Source organism: Gopherus evgoodei, chromosome 1 (assembly GCF_007399415.2).
Source record: "Gopherus evgoodei ecotype Sinaloan lineage chromosome 1, rGopEvg1_v1.p, whole genome shotgun sequence".
NCBI lineage: Eukaryota > Metazoa > Chordata > Testudines > Testudinidae > Gopherus > Gopherus evgoodei.
Genome location: NC_044322.1, coordinates 155,539,444 through 155,556,290, shown reverse-complemented (window position 1 = coordinate 155,556,290; position 16,847 = coordinate 155,539,444). Strand labels below are relative to the sequence as shown.

At 45.7% G+C, this 16,847-nt stretch overlaps 1 protein-coding gene across 11 annotated transcripts in view; it reads left to right on the top strand.

Annotated features, from left to right (window-relative positions):
* Positions 1–16,847, top strand: part of CASK (calcium/calmodulin dependent serine protein kinase) — a 415,898-nt gene that overhangs the window by 116,477 nt on the left and 282,574 nt on the right. The window lies entirely within an intron of this gene.

Sequence of the window (16,847 nt, the reverse complement as noted above, 5' to 3'; positions counted from 1 at the left end):
TTGCAATATACCAGAGATCAGCAACATGTTAACAGATTCAGCTGATTGCGGCTCCCACTGGCCGCGGTTTGCTGCTCCAGGCCAATGGGGCTGTGGGATGCAGCGTGGGCCAAAGGATGTGCTGGCCACAGCTTCCCGCAGCCCCCATTAGCCTGCAGTGGGGAACCACGTCCAGTGGGAGCCGCGATCGGCCGAACTCGCGAACGCGGCAGGTAAACAAACCAGCCTGGCTCTCTAAGGGGCTTACCCTGGTGGGCTGATTGCCAAATGTTGCCAATCCCTGCAGTATACTAACATGAAATGTTTTCTAATTGCATATTCTTAATTATCAAAGTGTCTCACAAGTTAATAGTTTTCTATACTTTTAATTGAAATTTTCTGACCAGTCTCTCACTGAAGATTGTGCACCAGTAGCAGTAGGATTGTGTATCTGTAATTTGAGCTGTAGATATAAATGTATGTGAGTTCCTAGTGTAGTGCTTCTCCATTTGTAAGCATTTGTACATACAATGTAGCATCTAGTCTGCCTGATAGAAGGTTTTAATTTGTAATTGCCTGTGCACTCATTATTATCCTTTGAAATAGTCAAATTAAAAAGCTAGTTTCTAAACAGGAGTACTTGTGGCACCTTAGAGACTAACAATTTTAGTTGAGCATAAGTTTCGTGGGCTACAGCCCACTTCATCAGATGCATGCCGTGGAAAATACAGTAGGAAGAGTGTGAAGTTTTTTTGTTGTAATATTGCGACTTTTAGGTCTGTAATTGAGTGACCAGGGAGATTGAAGTGTTCTCCAACTGGTTTTTGAATGTTATAATTCTTGACGTCTGATTTGTGTCCATTTATTCTTTTATGTAGAGACTGTCTGGTTTGGCCAGTGTACATGGCAGAGGGCCGTTGCTGGCACATGATGGATGGCATATATCACATTGTTAGATGTGCAGGTGAATGAGCCTCTGATAATGTGGCTGATGTGATTAGGTCCTGTGATGGTGCCCCCTGAACAGATATGTGGACAGAATTGGCAACGGGCTTTGCTGCAAGGTTATTTTCCTGGGTTAGTGTTTTTGTTGCTTCAGGCAAATACTCATCAGCAACCACATACTCACTCAAGTATTCATAGCTGTAAAATTGTTTGACCAATTGCCTTGAAACAGTTATTCCCATGCAGTGTTATAAGGGGAGTATGTACAAGTTTGGCTTACACTGAATGGTTCAATACCAAGGGTAAGCTTTTTATGACTTGAAGAGCTTGACCAATTTTCTTCATATTTTTCAGAGAAGAAAAAGCCATTGGATGCTAGTTTGTAATGCATCCACTGCTATCAACCATAATTAGTAGATAAACCACACATTTGGAAAGCTGCTCCTATAATTAGGGTTGCCAACTTTCTATGGGCACAAAACTGAACACCCTAGCCCTGCCCCTTCCCCGAGGCCCTGCCCCCCACTCACTACATTCACCCTCCCTTGATAGCTCACTCTCCCCCACTCTCACTTTCTTTGTTCCAGCCTAGTGAATGGGTTGGGATGTGGAAGAGGGTGAGGGCTCTAAATGGGGGTGGGGGGCTCTGGGGTGGGACCAGATATGAGGGGTTCAAGGTGAAGGAGGGGGCTCCAGGCTGAAAGTTGGGGTTTGGGAGAGGGTGTGGGCTATGGGGTGGGGCTGGGAATGAGGGTTTTGGGGTGCAGGCTTGAAGGTGGGGCAGAGGGATTTGGAATGTGGGAGGGGGCTGCAGGTTGAGGCAGAGGGTTGAGGTGTGGGTGTATGAGGGCTCTGGGCTGAGGGTACTGGCTCTGGGGTGGGGCTGGGGATAAGGGGTTTGGGGTGCAAGAGGGAGCCCCAGGGTGGGGCTGGGGATGAGAGGTTCAGTATGGGGGGTGGCTCTGGGCTAGGGCAGGGGGTTGAGGTGTGTGTGGGGGGGTGAGGGCTCTGGGCTGGAGGTGCGGGCTCTGGCCAGGGATGAGGGGTTTAGGTTGCAGGAGGGGGTTCTGGTTTGTGGGGGGGCTCAGGGCTGGGGAGAAGGTTGAGGCTTACCTGCGGCGGCTCCCAGTCAGCAGTGCAGTGGGAGACTAAGGCAGGCTGCCTGCTTGTCCAGGGGCACTGTGCTGTGCCCTGGAAGCGGCCAGCAGGTCCGGCTCCTGGGCGGGAGGAGGAAGAAGGGTCTGTGGCACACGCTGCTCTTGCCTGCTGTAGGCGCCACTCCCCCAGTTCCCATTGGCCCGTTCCTGGAGCTGGTGCTTGGATCGGGGGCAGCATGTGCTGCGGAGCCTCCTTCCCCAACCCGTCCGCCGCCTAGGAGACAGACCTGCTGACCAGACTTTTAATGACCTGGTCGGCTGTGCTGACCAGCGCTGCCAGGGTCCCTTTTCGATCTGGTGTTCTGGGCGAAAACCGGACACTTGGTCACCCTATCTATAATGTAGACCCTCTGGAAATACAGGCTTCTACCACTTGAGCTAAGGAAAAACATATATTACAGTGAAATATAGATGGGCCCTCTCTAAGCTAAAACCAGCCATCAAAGGACAAACTCACAACTGTAAACATTATGTTAAAAAATCTTTAGTAACTTAACTTAATTTTGTTTTACTTTCTTCAAAGGTAGTTTTTAATGGGATACCTGTCAAAAATTTACATGGGTAGTAATGAGTAATTTATGAACTAATGCCACCCAATAGAGATTAGAAGCCTGATTTAAATTTTTGATTAACTTATTAGTGACCTCTCGTAATATACTACAAACAGTTTCATTAGTTTTCTTCATGCTTTGCAGAAAAAAATATTTTTAGCCTTTGGGCTAAGCCTGGCAATTTTCAGGCGAAGTCCCTTCTGCTAACCAAACTTACAAGGATGGGGGTAAGCCCTAAATAAAAGGGTTTACAGCAGAACCTGCTTATAAATTTAACTATGGAAAAACTATTTCATGGTTTAACCTACCTTTATGTATAGCTTTCCTACTACCAAAATCTTTTGACTTCACTTAACAAGATTTTGTTAGCTTTGTAAATATTAAAATTCAAATAGATGACAACTTAGCTTAACAGCTCTGACGAAGGCTGACGCTAAGGTACAGGTCAGGTGCCTCACAATCTTGTATCCTCACAAAACTCCTGAGATGTAGGGAAGTTGAATTATCCCCTTTTATAGATAGGGAACTGAGGGATTAATTGACATGCCCAAGGTCACTTAGTCTGTGGTAGAACAGGGAATTGAATAGAACCCAGATATCCAGTGTTCGTAGTTAATGCCTTAGCCACTGGACCTTTTATGCTAGTTATAAAATGTGAATTGTGATTAGCATTAATAGGTTTAACAATGAATTTCATGAAATCTGTGTATATATTGAAATGTAACGTAACATACTAGGATATGAAATGGCCCTATATATAGTATAATAATTTATTATAGTTGCAGAACAAAAGGAAGTAGTCTGCTTTGATAATACTGAGTCTTGCATACTTTGATTTGATTTGAATCATAATTTGTAAAGCTATAATTCTTAGGGTTTAAAAAATGGAATATTCACAGACAACTTACCGATTGCTTCTCCATTCCTATTCTACTGATCGCAGATTTAAATGTTAACTATAACTAAAATTAAGGCAATGTTTGAATTTTTTAAATAATATATTATGTGGACACTGGCAGCTGATAATACTAACTGTGGAGGTTAAGTTAGCTACCAGTAGCAAGTAAAGTTTCTTTTATGGAGGATGGAGGGAATTAAATAGTGCTTTTCATTTAGTCTTTATAAAAATCCCTGTGGACTCTCTTATTCCTATCCCTCAGGTTAGTATATGATAATCATATTATCCCACTGTTTTATCATTACCAGTACTTCTGTATTTTCCTCCCCTTTCTGCTGTTCTCTCCTAAAACACACTCTTTTGGGCTTTGTGCACTTTATATGCTGCAAAATTAAATATACAAGAATGATGATCTCTGGAGAACAGGCAGGTAATGTGTTATAGACCAGAGGTGATATCCTGGCTCCACTGAAGTCAGAGATTTTTGTGATTGACGTGAAGAGGCCCAGACTTCATCCCAGGATTCTAGTAAATTTTCACTTTCTGCCTGCACAAGAACAGACTTTAAAAGATCATAGACAGGACAATGAAGAAAGAAGTAGAAAAAGCACAGGAATTGGATTTGGTCATATCACATTAGTAAAAAGCCCCCTGGAAAGCTGTTGGGCAAGTTTTGATCTTAGGCCAGGTCCACACTACAGCGTTAAATCGATTTAACGCTGTACCCATCCACACTACAAGGCACTTAAAATCGATTTCAAGGGGTCTTAAAATCGATTTCTGTACTCCAGCTAAACGAAAGGAGTAACCCTAAAATTGATTTTACAAAATCGATTTAGGGCTAGTGTGGACGGAAATCGAAGTTAATGGCCTCCGGGAGGTATCCCACAGTGCACCAGTGGCCGCTCTGGACAGGTAAAGGAACTCTACTGCACTGGCCAGGTACACAGGAAAAGCCCCGGGAACTTTTGAATTGCATTTCCTGTTTGGCCAGCGTGGAGCTCTCAGCAGCACAGGTAACAATGCAGTCTCCTGAGAATAGGAAAAGAGCTCCAGCATGGAACACACAGGAGTTATTGGATCTGATCGCTGTATGGGGAGAAGATTCTGTGCTATCAGAACTGCGTTCCAGTAGACGAAATGAGAAAACTTTTGAAAAAATTTCTAATGCCATGAGGCAGAGTGGCCATAGCAGGGACTCGGTGCAGTGCAGAGTTAAAGTGAAGGAGCTCAGACAAGCGTACCAGAAAGCAAAAGCAGCAAATGGCAGATCTGGATCTGAGCCAAAAACATGCCGCTTCTACGCGGAGCTGCATGCAATTTTAGGGGGCTGCGCCACGACAAGCCCCCCCTTGTCTGTGGATTCAGAGGTGGGGGTAGTAATCTCAGCCATTGCTGATGATTCTGCGGACGGCGAAGATGTGGAGGAGGAAGAGGAGGACGAGATGGCAGCGACCACACAGCACTCCATTCTCCCCAACAGCCAGGAGCTTTTTCTCACCCAGACAGAATTACCCTCCCAAGCCACTAGCCCAGACAATGAAGCCATGGAAGCGACCTCTGGTGAGTGTACTTTTTTAAATAAAAAACATAGTTTAAAAGCAAGCGTTTTTTAATGATTGATTTGCCATGAGGGCTTGCATGCATTAGCTGGCATTAAAGTTACTGGAAAAGTCTGTTAACATGTCTGGGGATGGAGCGGAAATCCTCCAGGGACATCTCTATGAAGCACTCCTGTAGGTACCCCAAAAGCCTTTTCAGAAGGTTTCTGGGCAGGGCAGCCTTATTCCGTCCACCATGGTATGAAACTTTACCACGCCATGCCTGGAGCACGTAATCGGGTATCATTGCATGACAAAGCCTAGCTGCGTATGGACCCGGGAATTGCTGGCATTCAAGAAGCATAATTTCTTTTTCTCTGTCTGTAATCCTCAGGAGAGCGATATCGTTCATGGTCACCTGGCAAAAAGTAATGTAGTTTATTAAGGGGACAGAGATGACCATTCCTTCGTTGCTGCTTTCCTGCGCCTTTAAAAAAAATCCTTCCCTTGCAGTTAGCCATGGGGGGGGGAAGGTAAAAAGCAGCCCATTCCTACGGGGAGGTGTCTCTAATGGCGCTGACCTTTTTAGCATTTGGGCAGCAGGAATTTTCACTGCTAATTGCCAAGGGAGAGGGGGGGGAGGGGAGGTGGTAAGGTTTCAGTGACCTGCCATTACAGCAGACATGCAGAGTGGGGGGGAAAACCATTCACAATTTTCCTCTAGTGCTTAACCTTTCTGATGGCGTAAGAAAAGAAGCAAAAGATGTGCTTTTTAGCAGTTTGGCTGCCCAGCATGAATGTTACCTGCTAATAGCCACGGGTAGAGGGGAAAGGAGGAGGTTGTACGGTTAACTGCCATTAGATGTATGTCTTACCATGTCCGCCTCCAAGCTGATTTGTAATCCCCGGACCTGTGTCTGTGTTGATCTCTGACACCACAGCCGCAAGCACTAAATACTAAAAGAATCCAAAGGCGACCTTGTAGTGAAGTGACATGTGCTACGTATGGTGAATAGTGTAGTTCACTGTGAAAGAGTATAACCATTGTTCTGTGAAATGTATCTCTTATGATCCTTCTATCACTCTTTTCCCCCACTCATGCAGCTGCACATTTTTCAAGCCTCCCTACCCCAGTCCGACGGATAGGTCAGATAAGGAGAATAAGGAAGAAGAGGACACAGGAGGAGATGTTCACAGAAATAATGGCAGTAACCCGCAGTGAAAGAGCTCATCTGGGGGAGTGGAAAGAGGTGGTAGCAAAGTACAGGAACGCTGCCAGAGAACGTGAGGACAGGAGGGACCAACGTGAGGACAGGAGGGACGCTCGAGATGAGATGTGGCGGCAGGAAGATCAGCGGTGGCGGAATGGAACTCTGGAGCTGCTGCGCGACCAAACTGGCATCCTCCGAAGTCTGTTGGAAGAGCTGCGGGGTCACAGAGTGCCACTTCAGCCCATGTTTAATCTTCCTCAATACTCACCATGTCCCACATCTTCCACACCCAGATGTGTAAGAACACGTGGGGGAAGGCTTTCTGCACCTGCCCACTCCACCCCCGTGGACAGTCCAACCAAAAGGCTGTCATTACATTGAAATGTCCTTAATGGCCTTTTTCTTCCCTCCTATACTCCTCCCAAACCACTCCCGGGGTACCTTTTTATTTCTGCTTACTCTTCTGATAATGACATGCTATTCAAAGAAAGTGGGAGGGTGGGTTGGTTACAGGGAATGACTTTATTTCCATAAGCAAGCTGTTAGGGAAGGGTGGAGGGTAGCTTGCTTGCAGCAGGAGTCAGTACATGGCGGGGGGGAGGTTCATGAAGGGGAAAGAAACACAGCAGTCACACCGTACCCTGGCCCATGATGAAACTTGTTTTCAAGGCTTCCTTAATTGCCTTTTTCTTCCCTCCCTCCCATCCTCCTCCAAAACCCCTACTGGTGTATTTTTAATTACATGCTTTTTAAAGCAAGAGGGAGGGTGGGTTGCTTACAGCAACTGAGTTTTAATAAAGAATACAAGGTTTTTAAAAGATAGTAACTTTATTTCCATAAGCAAGCTGTTAGGGAAGGGTGCAGGGTAGGTTGCTTGCAGCAGGAGTCAATACGGGGGTGGAGGGGGGAGAGGTTCAGGAAGGGGAAAGAAACACAGCAGTCACACCGTACCCTGGCCCATGATGAAACTCGTTTTCAAGGCTTCTCTGATGCGCACCGCTTCCTGGTGTGATCTTCTAATTGCCCTGGTGTTTGGCTGCGCGTAATCAGCGGCCAGGTGATTTGCCTCAGCCTCCCACCCCGCCATAAAGGTCTCCCCCTTACTCTCACAGAGATTGTGGAGCACACAGCAAGCAGCAATAACAAAGGGGACATTGGTTTGCCTGAGGTCTGAGCGAGTAAGTAAACTTCTCCAGTGAGCTTTGAGACGCCCAAATGCACATTCTACCACCATTCTGCACTTGCTCAGCCTGTAGTTAAACGACTCCTGACCACTGTCCAGGCTGCCTGTGTATGGCTTCATGAGCCATGGCATCAAGGGGTAGGCTGGGTCCCCCAGGATAACTACAGGCATTTCAACATCCTCAACTGTAATTTTCTGGTCTGGGAAGTAAGTCATTGCTGCAGCCGTTTAAACAGAGTAGTGCTTCTGAAGACACGAGTGTCATGAACCCTTCCTGGCCATCCCACGTGGATGTTGGTGAAATGTCCCTTGTGATCCACCAGTGCTTGCAGCACCATTGAAAAGTACCCCTTGCGGTTTATGTACTGGGTTCCCTGGTGCTCCGGTGCCAAGATAGGGATATGGGTTCCTTCTATGGCCCCCCCACAGTTAGGGAATCCCATTGCAGCAAAGCCATCCACTATGACCTGCACGTTTCCCAGAGTCACAACCTTTTTTAGCAGCAGCTTAATGATTGCTTTGGCTACTTGCAGCACAGCAGCCCCCACAGTAGATTTGCCCACTCCAAATTGATTCCCGACTGACAGGTAGCTGTCTGGCGTTGCAAGCTTCCAGAGGGCTATTGCCACTCACTTCTCCACTGTGAGGGCTGCTCTCATCCTGGTATTATGGCGTTTCAGGACAGGGGAAAGCAAGTCACAAAGTTCAAAGAAAGTGCTCTTACGCATGCGAAAGTTCCGCAGCCACTGCGAATCGTCCCACACCTGCAAAACTATGTGGTCCCACCAGTCTGTGCGTGTTTCCTGGGCCCAAAATTGGCGAGCAATGGGTAGAACCTCCCCCATTACCATCAGGAGCTGCAAAGCGCGGGGGCCCGCGGTTTCAGAGAAATCAGTCTCCAGGTCCTCATCACTCTCGTCGCCGCACTGCCGTAGCTGCAGCCTCCTCCCCTGCATTTGCTGTTCATGGTTCAGCATAGACAGCACGAGAATGCGTGAACTGTTTACAACGTCCATGATCAAGGTACTGATCAGACCAGGGTCCATGCTTGCTGTAAAATGGCGATTGCTCACTTCACCCAGTAAAAAACGCGCGAAATGGCTGTCTGCTGCTTTCAGGAAGGGAGGGGGTGAGGCTGTACCCAGAACCACCCACGACAGTGATTTTTGCCCCATCAGGCACTGGGGTAGTAACCCATAATTCCAAGGGTCAGGGAACACTGCAGGAACTATGGGATAGGTACCCACAGTGCAACGCTCTTGAAATCGATGGACGCCTGGGACCATGGACGCACACCACCGACGTAACGTGCCCTACTGTGGACACACAAAATTGATTTTATAAACCCTGTTTTATAAAATCGATTTTACTAATATCGATTTTAAGCTGTAGTGTGGACGTACCCTTAGAAAATGTGAGGTAACAAATGCAGCTTGTAGTTGTTTGGGCTGAGATTGAGACTGGGAGTGAGGAAACTCCTGTGCTGTAAATTCTGGATCTGCCACCGACTTGCTGAGTGTAACTTAACCCCTCTGTTTCCCCAGCATTAAAATAAAGATACATCGCAGGGGTGCTGTAAGCATTAACTAGTGAATGTTGACAGAAAGCACTAAAACATATGAGGTTATTACAGTATTTCCTAAATTGATTGGCTCTTGAGAACATCTTTGTGGTTATAACATTTTTATTAAAATTAATGTTTAAAATCAAATATACACAAGAAGGAAGCTACTATACATCTGGGGTCCAGCTTGAATTATGAGGGACTGCAGCTCTGTTACAAAGATCACAAGATACATACATATCACATAACCAGCATAGACCCAGATTGGGGTGCGGGAGCTTTTAAAGCATCAGTGGATAAGTGGGCTCAGGTACACCACCCTTGGAATGTATAAAGAGTCCAAGTCAGTATCAGTGAAGCAAATAAGTATAGGGTGGTGTGCATCCCTTGGTTTGTCAGGGAAGGAAGAGGGTTATTTCCCTGGTCGGTGGTTTTGATTTCTCAATGTAGTATTGACGGTGTCCCATGATGTGTTCCATATAGATGTCTCTGGACCACCTGATGGTGTTGAACACCACGAACTGTCTCATGAGCCGGGCATAGTGTCGTCCAACTCCACACGCTCTCAGTAGTGGCTTGTAGGGGTCCCATGAGCCCAGGGCTCCCACGATCAGGGCGTGTATCTGGCCCTCATAACCCTGGGCTCTCAGGTTGTCAGTCAGTGGGGTGTACTTCAGCGCCTTCCATGCTCAGGCCTCGTGGAAGGCTGGTGACCTCTTTTCAAATGTCACTGTGATGTCTGCCAGGAGGACCGTCTTCTTTTTTATGTCCATCATGATGATGTTGGGTTGCAGTAGGCTATCTGTCCCAGGGATAGCGGAGTCAACAGTGATCTTCCCCAGGGACGGCGAGATGGCTTTCACCAGCTGGTTCTGGATGGTGTTGTGGCTGTGCCACCAGGCTCCGGAATGCTGTTTGCATCCAGACAGGATATGGGGCAGGGTCTCGTTGGTGTAGCCGCACTTCCTGCAGTGCTTGTCCTGGTTGCCATGGTGAATGGCTCCCTTGTGGGGGACGCAGTTGAGCTGGTCCTGGTGGACAAAATACCAGTCGGTGAACCTGGTGAAGCTGACCCCGGGGAGGAAGTGGTTGCTGGTTTCCCACTTGCTGGACACTTCGAACACCTTTCCCTGGTCCAGCTTCTGCTTGAGGTTCTCGGCATAGTGGCAGCAGATGGCGTCTTTCAGGGTCCTTTCCAGCATTGTTCGGGCGGTTGGGGTGATGATGATGTGGTCCAGGGTGTGGTGCGTGGCACCAGTACTCCCAGCTCCCAATGCTCCTTGCACCACTTCCAGCGGCAGCCGATCCTCTTTCCCAGGTGTCTCGAGGCGTTGCAGGTGTGGGACCAGAGAGAGGACAGGTCTCCCCCTTCTCTCCCAAACTCAGCCTTCAGGGAGCCGCTGAGATAAGTGGCAACATCCTGCTTGGAGGGGTCCCTCGTAATGCTTTTCCTGACCATTTCCTGTACGGCTTCCTGCACGATGCTCCTCACCATCGGGTCTGGGCATGTCAGAAGACGGAAGGCGTGAGTCATCACTGTCACATTGCACAGGTCGCCCATCCGAGGTATGTTGGCACCGCCCTGCCTGTGGGAAATGTAGATGACGTTGGTGCTGGCCCTCTGGGGAAGGTAGAGCCATTTCCTCACCAGCCGCCTGATGGTGTTATCGGCCGTGTTCAGGGGCACCTTGGCTACAGCCAGTCCTCTGAGGATAAAGGAGATGTGGGAGATCAGGAAGGTACTGTGGGCGTTGATCTTTTGCCAGGGAGGAGTCAGTTTGGGCCGTGTCTCGCAGGATCTCCACGATGGTGTCTTCAGGGGGTCTGTCGGATGCAGACTCCTGTTGGCGTGACTAGGTGTTGGTATACCTGTCTCTCTTCGAGGGATGCCATGGGCTTGCCCTGGATCAGGAACCGTGATGGCCGGTGGAGGGAGGCGCACTTTTTGGGATTGAAGCGGAGGCCCATCCACTCGGTGGCTCGGCTGGTGATGTCGAGCATTTGCTGGAGGCTTTCCGAGCTGTCGGCGACGAGGGCCAGATCATTCATGTAGGCCAGAATGTTGATTTTCTTGCTGTGCAGGTTGAAGCTGTTTGGGCCACTGGAAATGACTCGGATGAGAGGTTCCATGGCCAGGTTGAAGATGATAGGGGTGATGGGGCATCCTTGTTTCACACTGTAGCAGGTGGGGATGGCGTCCGTCTCTACATCTGTGATGCAGATGGTGGTGGTGCACTCCTTGTAGAGGTCCTGGAGGATCTGGATGAAGGTTTCTAGCATCCCGAACTCTCCCAGGGTGGCAAAGATGTGATGGTGAGGTATGGACCTGAAGGCGTTGGTCAGGTCAAGCCGTGCTACGGCGCATTGCCTCCTGGACCTTGTGGCCTCCTGGATGGCTGTCTGGAGAAAGAAGTTGTGCACGTAGCGTCCCTCACAGGACATGAAGCTCTTCTGCACTGAGCTGACCATGCCCCTACACACTGACCAGTCCGTGATCCTTGTTGCAAGGCAGTTGGCATACAGCTTGTAGATGGTGGAGCAGAGGGAGATGGCCTCCAGTTTCCGGGGCCATCTCGTTAGCTGTTTTTGTGGATGAGTATGGTCATGGACTTTTTCCCAAAGCGGGGAGCACCACAGAACTGCTTGCATTTGTTGAAGATGGCAGCCAACACCAAGCAGCCTGGGTCTCGCTTCTCAGCAGGTAGTAGCGGATGCCATCTTTTCCAGAGGTGGTGGTTTTGGTCCTAATCAGCCTCACAGGCACCTCCTGCAGGGAAAAAGTGTCACTCTAGGTTCTCTGTGAGGTTGATCCAGGGTAGCGGGAGAAGTCATTCTGGACATCACACACAAATGTATTTGTGGATAATACATTTTAACTCATTGCCTGCATGAGCTTTCAAATCCAGAAGCATGCTCTAAAAAGGTACAATATGTTTGTTGTCAGAAATAAGAGGTATTTTAGTCTTAAATTGCAATGGTGGTAGAACAAAAAGCCTGGTAAACCTGTCATCTGAACAAACTCTTCTTTCTGCTTTCAGACAATTTAAAATGACAGTTGATATTACCACAGATAAAAGGAGTATGTTTTAACATTTTTTTTTGTGTTTATAGGCTTGCATCCACACGTAAGTACATGTAAACTGTGCGATTAATACATTTTTATGATATTTGACAATTTTAGCTTATTATTCTTTGAAAAAAATTGTGCTATGGTCCACATATCTGCAATGGGTATTTCAGCCTGCTTTGAGGCAAAAATAGATATGTCAATTACTGGCAGAAAGGGAGTGTCCCAACCTCTTGAGTCAGGTGTTTTGTTCCACTTCTGCAGCAATATGAAGGTATAAGGAGACCTTTCTGCTGCAAAGCTGTTGGAAGAAAATCCTAAAATGTTTCAAATTTGTAACTAAAAATTTGGCTCAGTAAGTTGGCTCTCTTTTAGCCATGTCCCAGGGATGTGTTTATCATTTGGGGAGTTTTCTCCCTGAGCTGTTTCCCATTTACAAGGACTACAGTAGCAGGTGCCCCTGCAGCCTCTGAATGAAGCAAGACCAAAACAGCATATATTTGTTTTTATTTGTTGTTTTGGTCTGCCATCAAATATCTCATTGAGGAGCTTGGCCTTCACTGTGGGCAAAATGCGGTTTTGTCTTCAGTAGGCATCTCGACTGTCCATGCCCTCCATAGATAAAAAAGAAGCAGGGAGCATAGAAAGTTGGCTCCAGTGGCATCTCCAGGAAGGGAGCAATGCTAGGACAGCATTCTGGAAAGAAGACTATGTCTATGTTTCATTTGTCTTCACTTCCCCTGGAAGGGCTTGTATGTAGCGTGGACACTGCAGTCCATGGAATCTCTTGTTGTGGGGAATCAAGCACTAGGGCATCAGGCTTTTAGAGAAGCCATTATCAAATTCTGTGCTGCTCCTTGAGAGACCCAGAAATGGGACCTAAAATGGGCAGGGATACAGTAAGTTTGGCATCTTTGGCTATGTTTATACTACAAAGTAGGGGTCTGATTCCTCTGCTTGTGTACACATACTTGCATTAACGCTCATTGAGCTATCATGAGTATAAACAGTAGTGGAGCTGAGATGGCATGGGTAGTAGCAGTGGAGATATGGCTGAGCTGTGCTCAGTAGATACCCATTAATTTCAGATGGGTTTGTATTTGGTGCAACTCAGCTGTACCTCTCCTGCTGCTACCTGTATTACTGTGGCTATTTATACTTGTGCTAGCTTGATGAGCAGTAATTCGAGTATGTGAGCAGGGAAATCACACAGCTAGCTCATAGTGTAGGCATAACCTTTGAGAGCAAGACGAGAGCTACATGTCTGAACTCTTGGGTGTGGTGCTTTAGATGCTGAAAGTGCATGCCCAGGCATTTCAGCTCACAGCTCTTAAACTCCGGTTGGGAAACTTTTCAGAAAGTCAAGTAACAGAGTAGTCATGGAGTCATCACAAAGGTAGAATAAAATCTTTTCCCCAGCTAGACGCTGTAGAAGGGAGTGCAGGCTACTTGGCAACTTGGAGTAGACCATGAAATGTAACAGGAAAGAACAATAACACTTTGCAAGTGGCATCCAAAACTTGCAGGAAGGCAGGAACCAAGGTGAAGTCAGTAGGTGCTGCTCAGTGCAACCTGTGACTTTCTCCTCTAGTTGATGTAGACCTTGCCATACTGATATGAGGCTCTATTACTTTTGGAGCAAATGATTCCTCTCTCAACTGGTCAAAATATGGTTATTGATGGTGGTGCAGAGGAAGTAATGTGGAGGTACTGATCATGGCTCTATAATTATGGGTGAGTTGAGTTTTGCATTTAAAGTTGTGATTCATGCTCTTTATTATGTGTGAAGAACACGGGGAATCCTTAAAATTACAGCACCTACTCTTTGACTATAGAATGAATTTTCTATTAATTTATGGGCAATTTAGTTTAAAAGGTGTGTTTTTAATTTTAGCATCTTGTCAGAAATTTTTATTCCATCCTAGTATAAAATTCAAACTCTTCAAACTTCCTATGTAGTTGAAACTCACTGAAATCCTGAGAATGTGCCACACTAGATTTTTTTTTTTTTTGGACTAATGGTCGTTTTTTGTAATGTTTTTATTATTGAAGGTTTCTTCAGCAGCTGGGCCTTATGAATTTTTATGATACTTTTACAAACTGACATTTATTTCAAAATCGCTACCCCTCTTGTTCTTAGTTGAATGGAGGCAACAGGCTGCCCTCTGTTAAGATGACCTTCTCAAAATGGCCACCAGTGCCATTTTTCTCTTTAAGATTTAGGAGAAATCAAAGATAGTACATGCATATGTTGTAGCCTCTAGAATATCTTTTTAAAAATTAAAAGCAAGCCTATTAAAAACAAGTCTTTGATGTCGCCTTTTTTCTATATTATCTGAGTGATTTAAAGTTGCCTAAGGAATTTGGACACCCAGGACTCATTTTAAATTATTTCTTTCTATTTCTCTTTTTTTTCATTAGCTCAGTTAGGAGCAAAGCTGCAAGCCGTCTGAAAAATGTCTTGTATATCCTTTACTCCTATTGTACTAATATTGGTCTGAAAAGATATTTCCTATAGCCATGTGGAGCAGAGAGATCTAAGGAACTGCTACCGTACTCTTCAGTCTTAGTGGCAGTAGTTCATATCTATAAGTAGTTCAGTGTTTCCAAAGTATGAACTGTGTGTAAACCATGTCATGATTTTTGCCTGAGTTTGCAAACAGCCTGAAACAAAGACTGACGTATAAATTCCCCTATTGCTGTTATTGTCATTGTTAATATAATTGAAATGTCAGCTCTAAAGCCCAACAATGGCACTTCAGTCTCAACATTAACTTGTTTATTGTAACAGATGGAACAAGAAGAGTGGGTGGGGGGAATGAAGCCCTTTGGGGTGGAAATTGGGAGTGTCTCTAGGGAAGGAAATGTAGAAAGAACGACAGAGGAAACACCCAAAAACAGGAGAAGTAGAGAGAGGAGATATGGAATAGAGAGAAATAAAGGGTAGAAGTAACAGTGGCCTAAAGGGGGGACCATATTTTATTAAAGTACTGAATTTGGTGACAAAGTACTTAATAAATGAAAGTTTAGTTTTTATATAGAGACAGTATTCTCCTGATTTCTGGGCAAACCTCCCATTGATGTCAGTGGATTGAGGTTAATATGAAGCCCTAGTTTATGGTACATAGTTAAACACGGCATTTGCTCTTCTTTATTTCTGACTGAGTAGGGCACCTCTCGTTAAGAATACTGCTGATTTTAGAGAGGCTCTTCTAATTGTGAAATCCCATAGGCTGGCTAAAAATAAAATTCATATCAAGTTGAGGACTGCTGGGGTGTGAAAAAAATCAATATAAAATGATTTGGGTAAATTGAAATTCCAAGTCATGAAGCTAGGATATATGCCAGTAATATCAACAGTCAGAAGTTTTCAACGCCCTGTCAGGTTTAATTTATATTTACAGGCAAAATGCTGTCAAAAGTAAGCAAAAACTTCTGCCAAATATTTGTTCAAACTAGCATCGGGAGGGGTTGCACAATTTTCTACTGTTTGATCTCTGCACTATCGATCCCCACCTTTTTGCCACTCCTCCTCAGTTTCCCACTGGGAACTAATAGTGGGCTGACCTTCGGGTGTGCATAGTTGTCAAGTAAAAGAGTCAAACCTGTTTGATAAATACCCCCAGGAGTTCTCAGTAAATGCAGGAAGCAGTATGTATGATGTATTATGTGCGTGCAATTGGAAAGCAAGGACGGATTTGTTTCTGAGAGATTTAATTTCCCTAAGGCACATAGAACAATACTAGTTAATTCCCTCATTGAGAGATGCTTATTGTTTGGCATTTCTCATAGATATTCTGCCTATTGGTAAACTTTGTCCCTGTCCTACTACATGCTCCCGTTAAAAGGAACTAAAGTAAATTTCATTACTGTTATGTGATCTTGTAAAATTAAAAACTGTTGTGACACCATAAGTTATTTCTAATATAAAAAGCTTTTTGTGCTGAAGCTGCTCAGTGGCATTGTAATTATGGAATCCACTTGTCTCATTTTTATATCTGAGTGCTTTTCAGGGATGTAGCTTTAGTTATTTCTGTTCATTTTATACATTTCCGTTTTGGACAGAGAGGAGTAGATTATCACACAGGACCTCGCAAGCGTGTAGTTGATGGTGTCTTACACCACATTTCCTCAGACATGCTGTGGTTTGAGAGAGTTGTGTCTTTAGAAAGAGATTGGTTTGAAGCTGTAAAAAGGACAACTAGTGTATATATGTTGGTATAACAATAGTATTACAGAAGCATTGCTTCAAGACATTACTGCTGTTTTAAAATTGTAATAAAATGTATGGAATTGTAATCATTAAATGAGCTAGTGTCCCTGTGAGTGTAGATAGACTAAAGAATCTGTAGTGCCTGCTGGAGAGCTCAAATGAGGCCTGGTCTACACTGGAGGGGGCAGAGGGTGGTGGTGGTGTCTATCTAAGTTTTGCAACTTCAGCTATGTGAATAATGTAGATGAAGTTGACATGCTTAGATCGACTTATTGTGGTGTCTTCACCACGGGGAGTCGACTGCCGACACTCCCCCGTCGACTCCGCCTGTGCCTCTCACTGAGCTGGAGTACAGGAGTCGATGGGAGAGTGCTCGGGGGTCGATTTATCATGTCTAGACTAGATGCGATAAATTAATCCCCACTGCATTGATCGCTGATCCAGCCGGTAGTGAAGACATACCGTAAGTGTTCTGGATGTGCTTATCAGACAGACTGTGTTCTAAGAGAAAATGTCATGCCTCTGCCAAGTGGTGGTA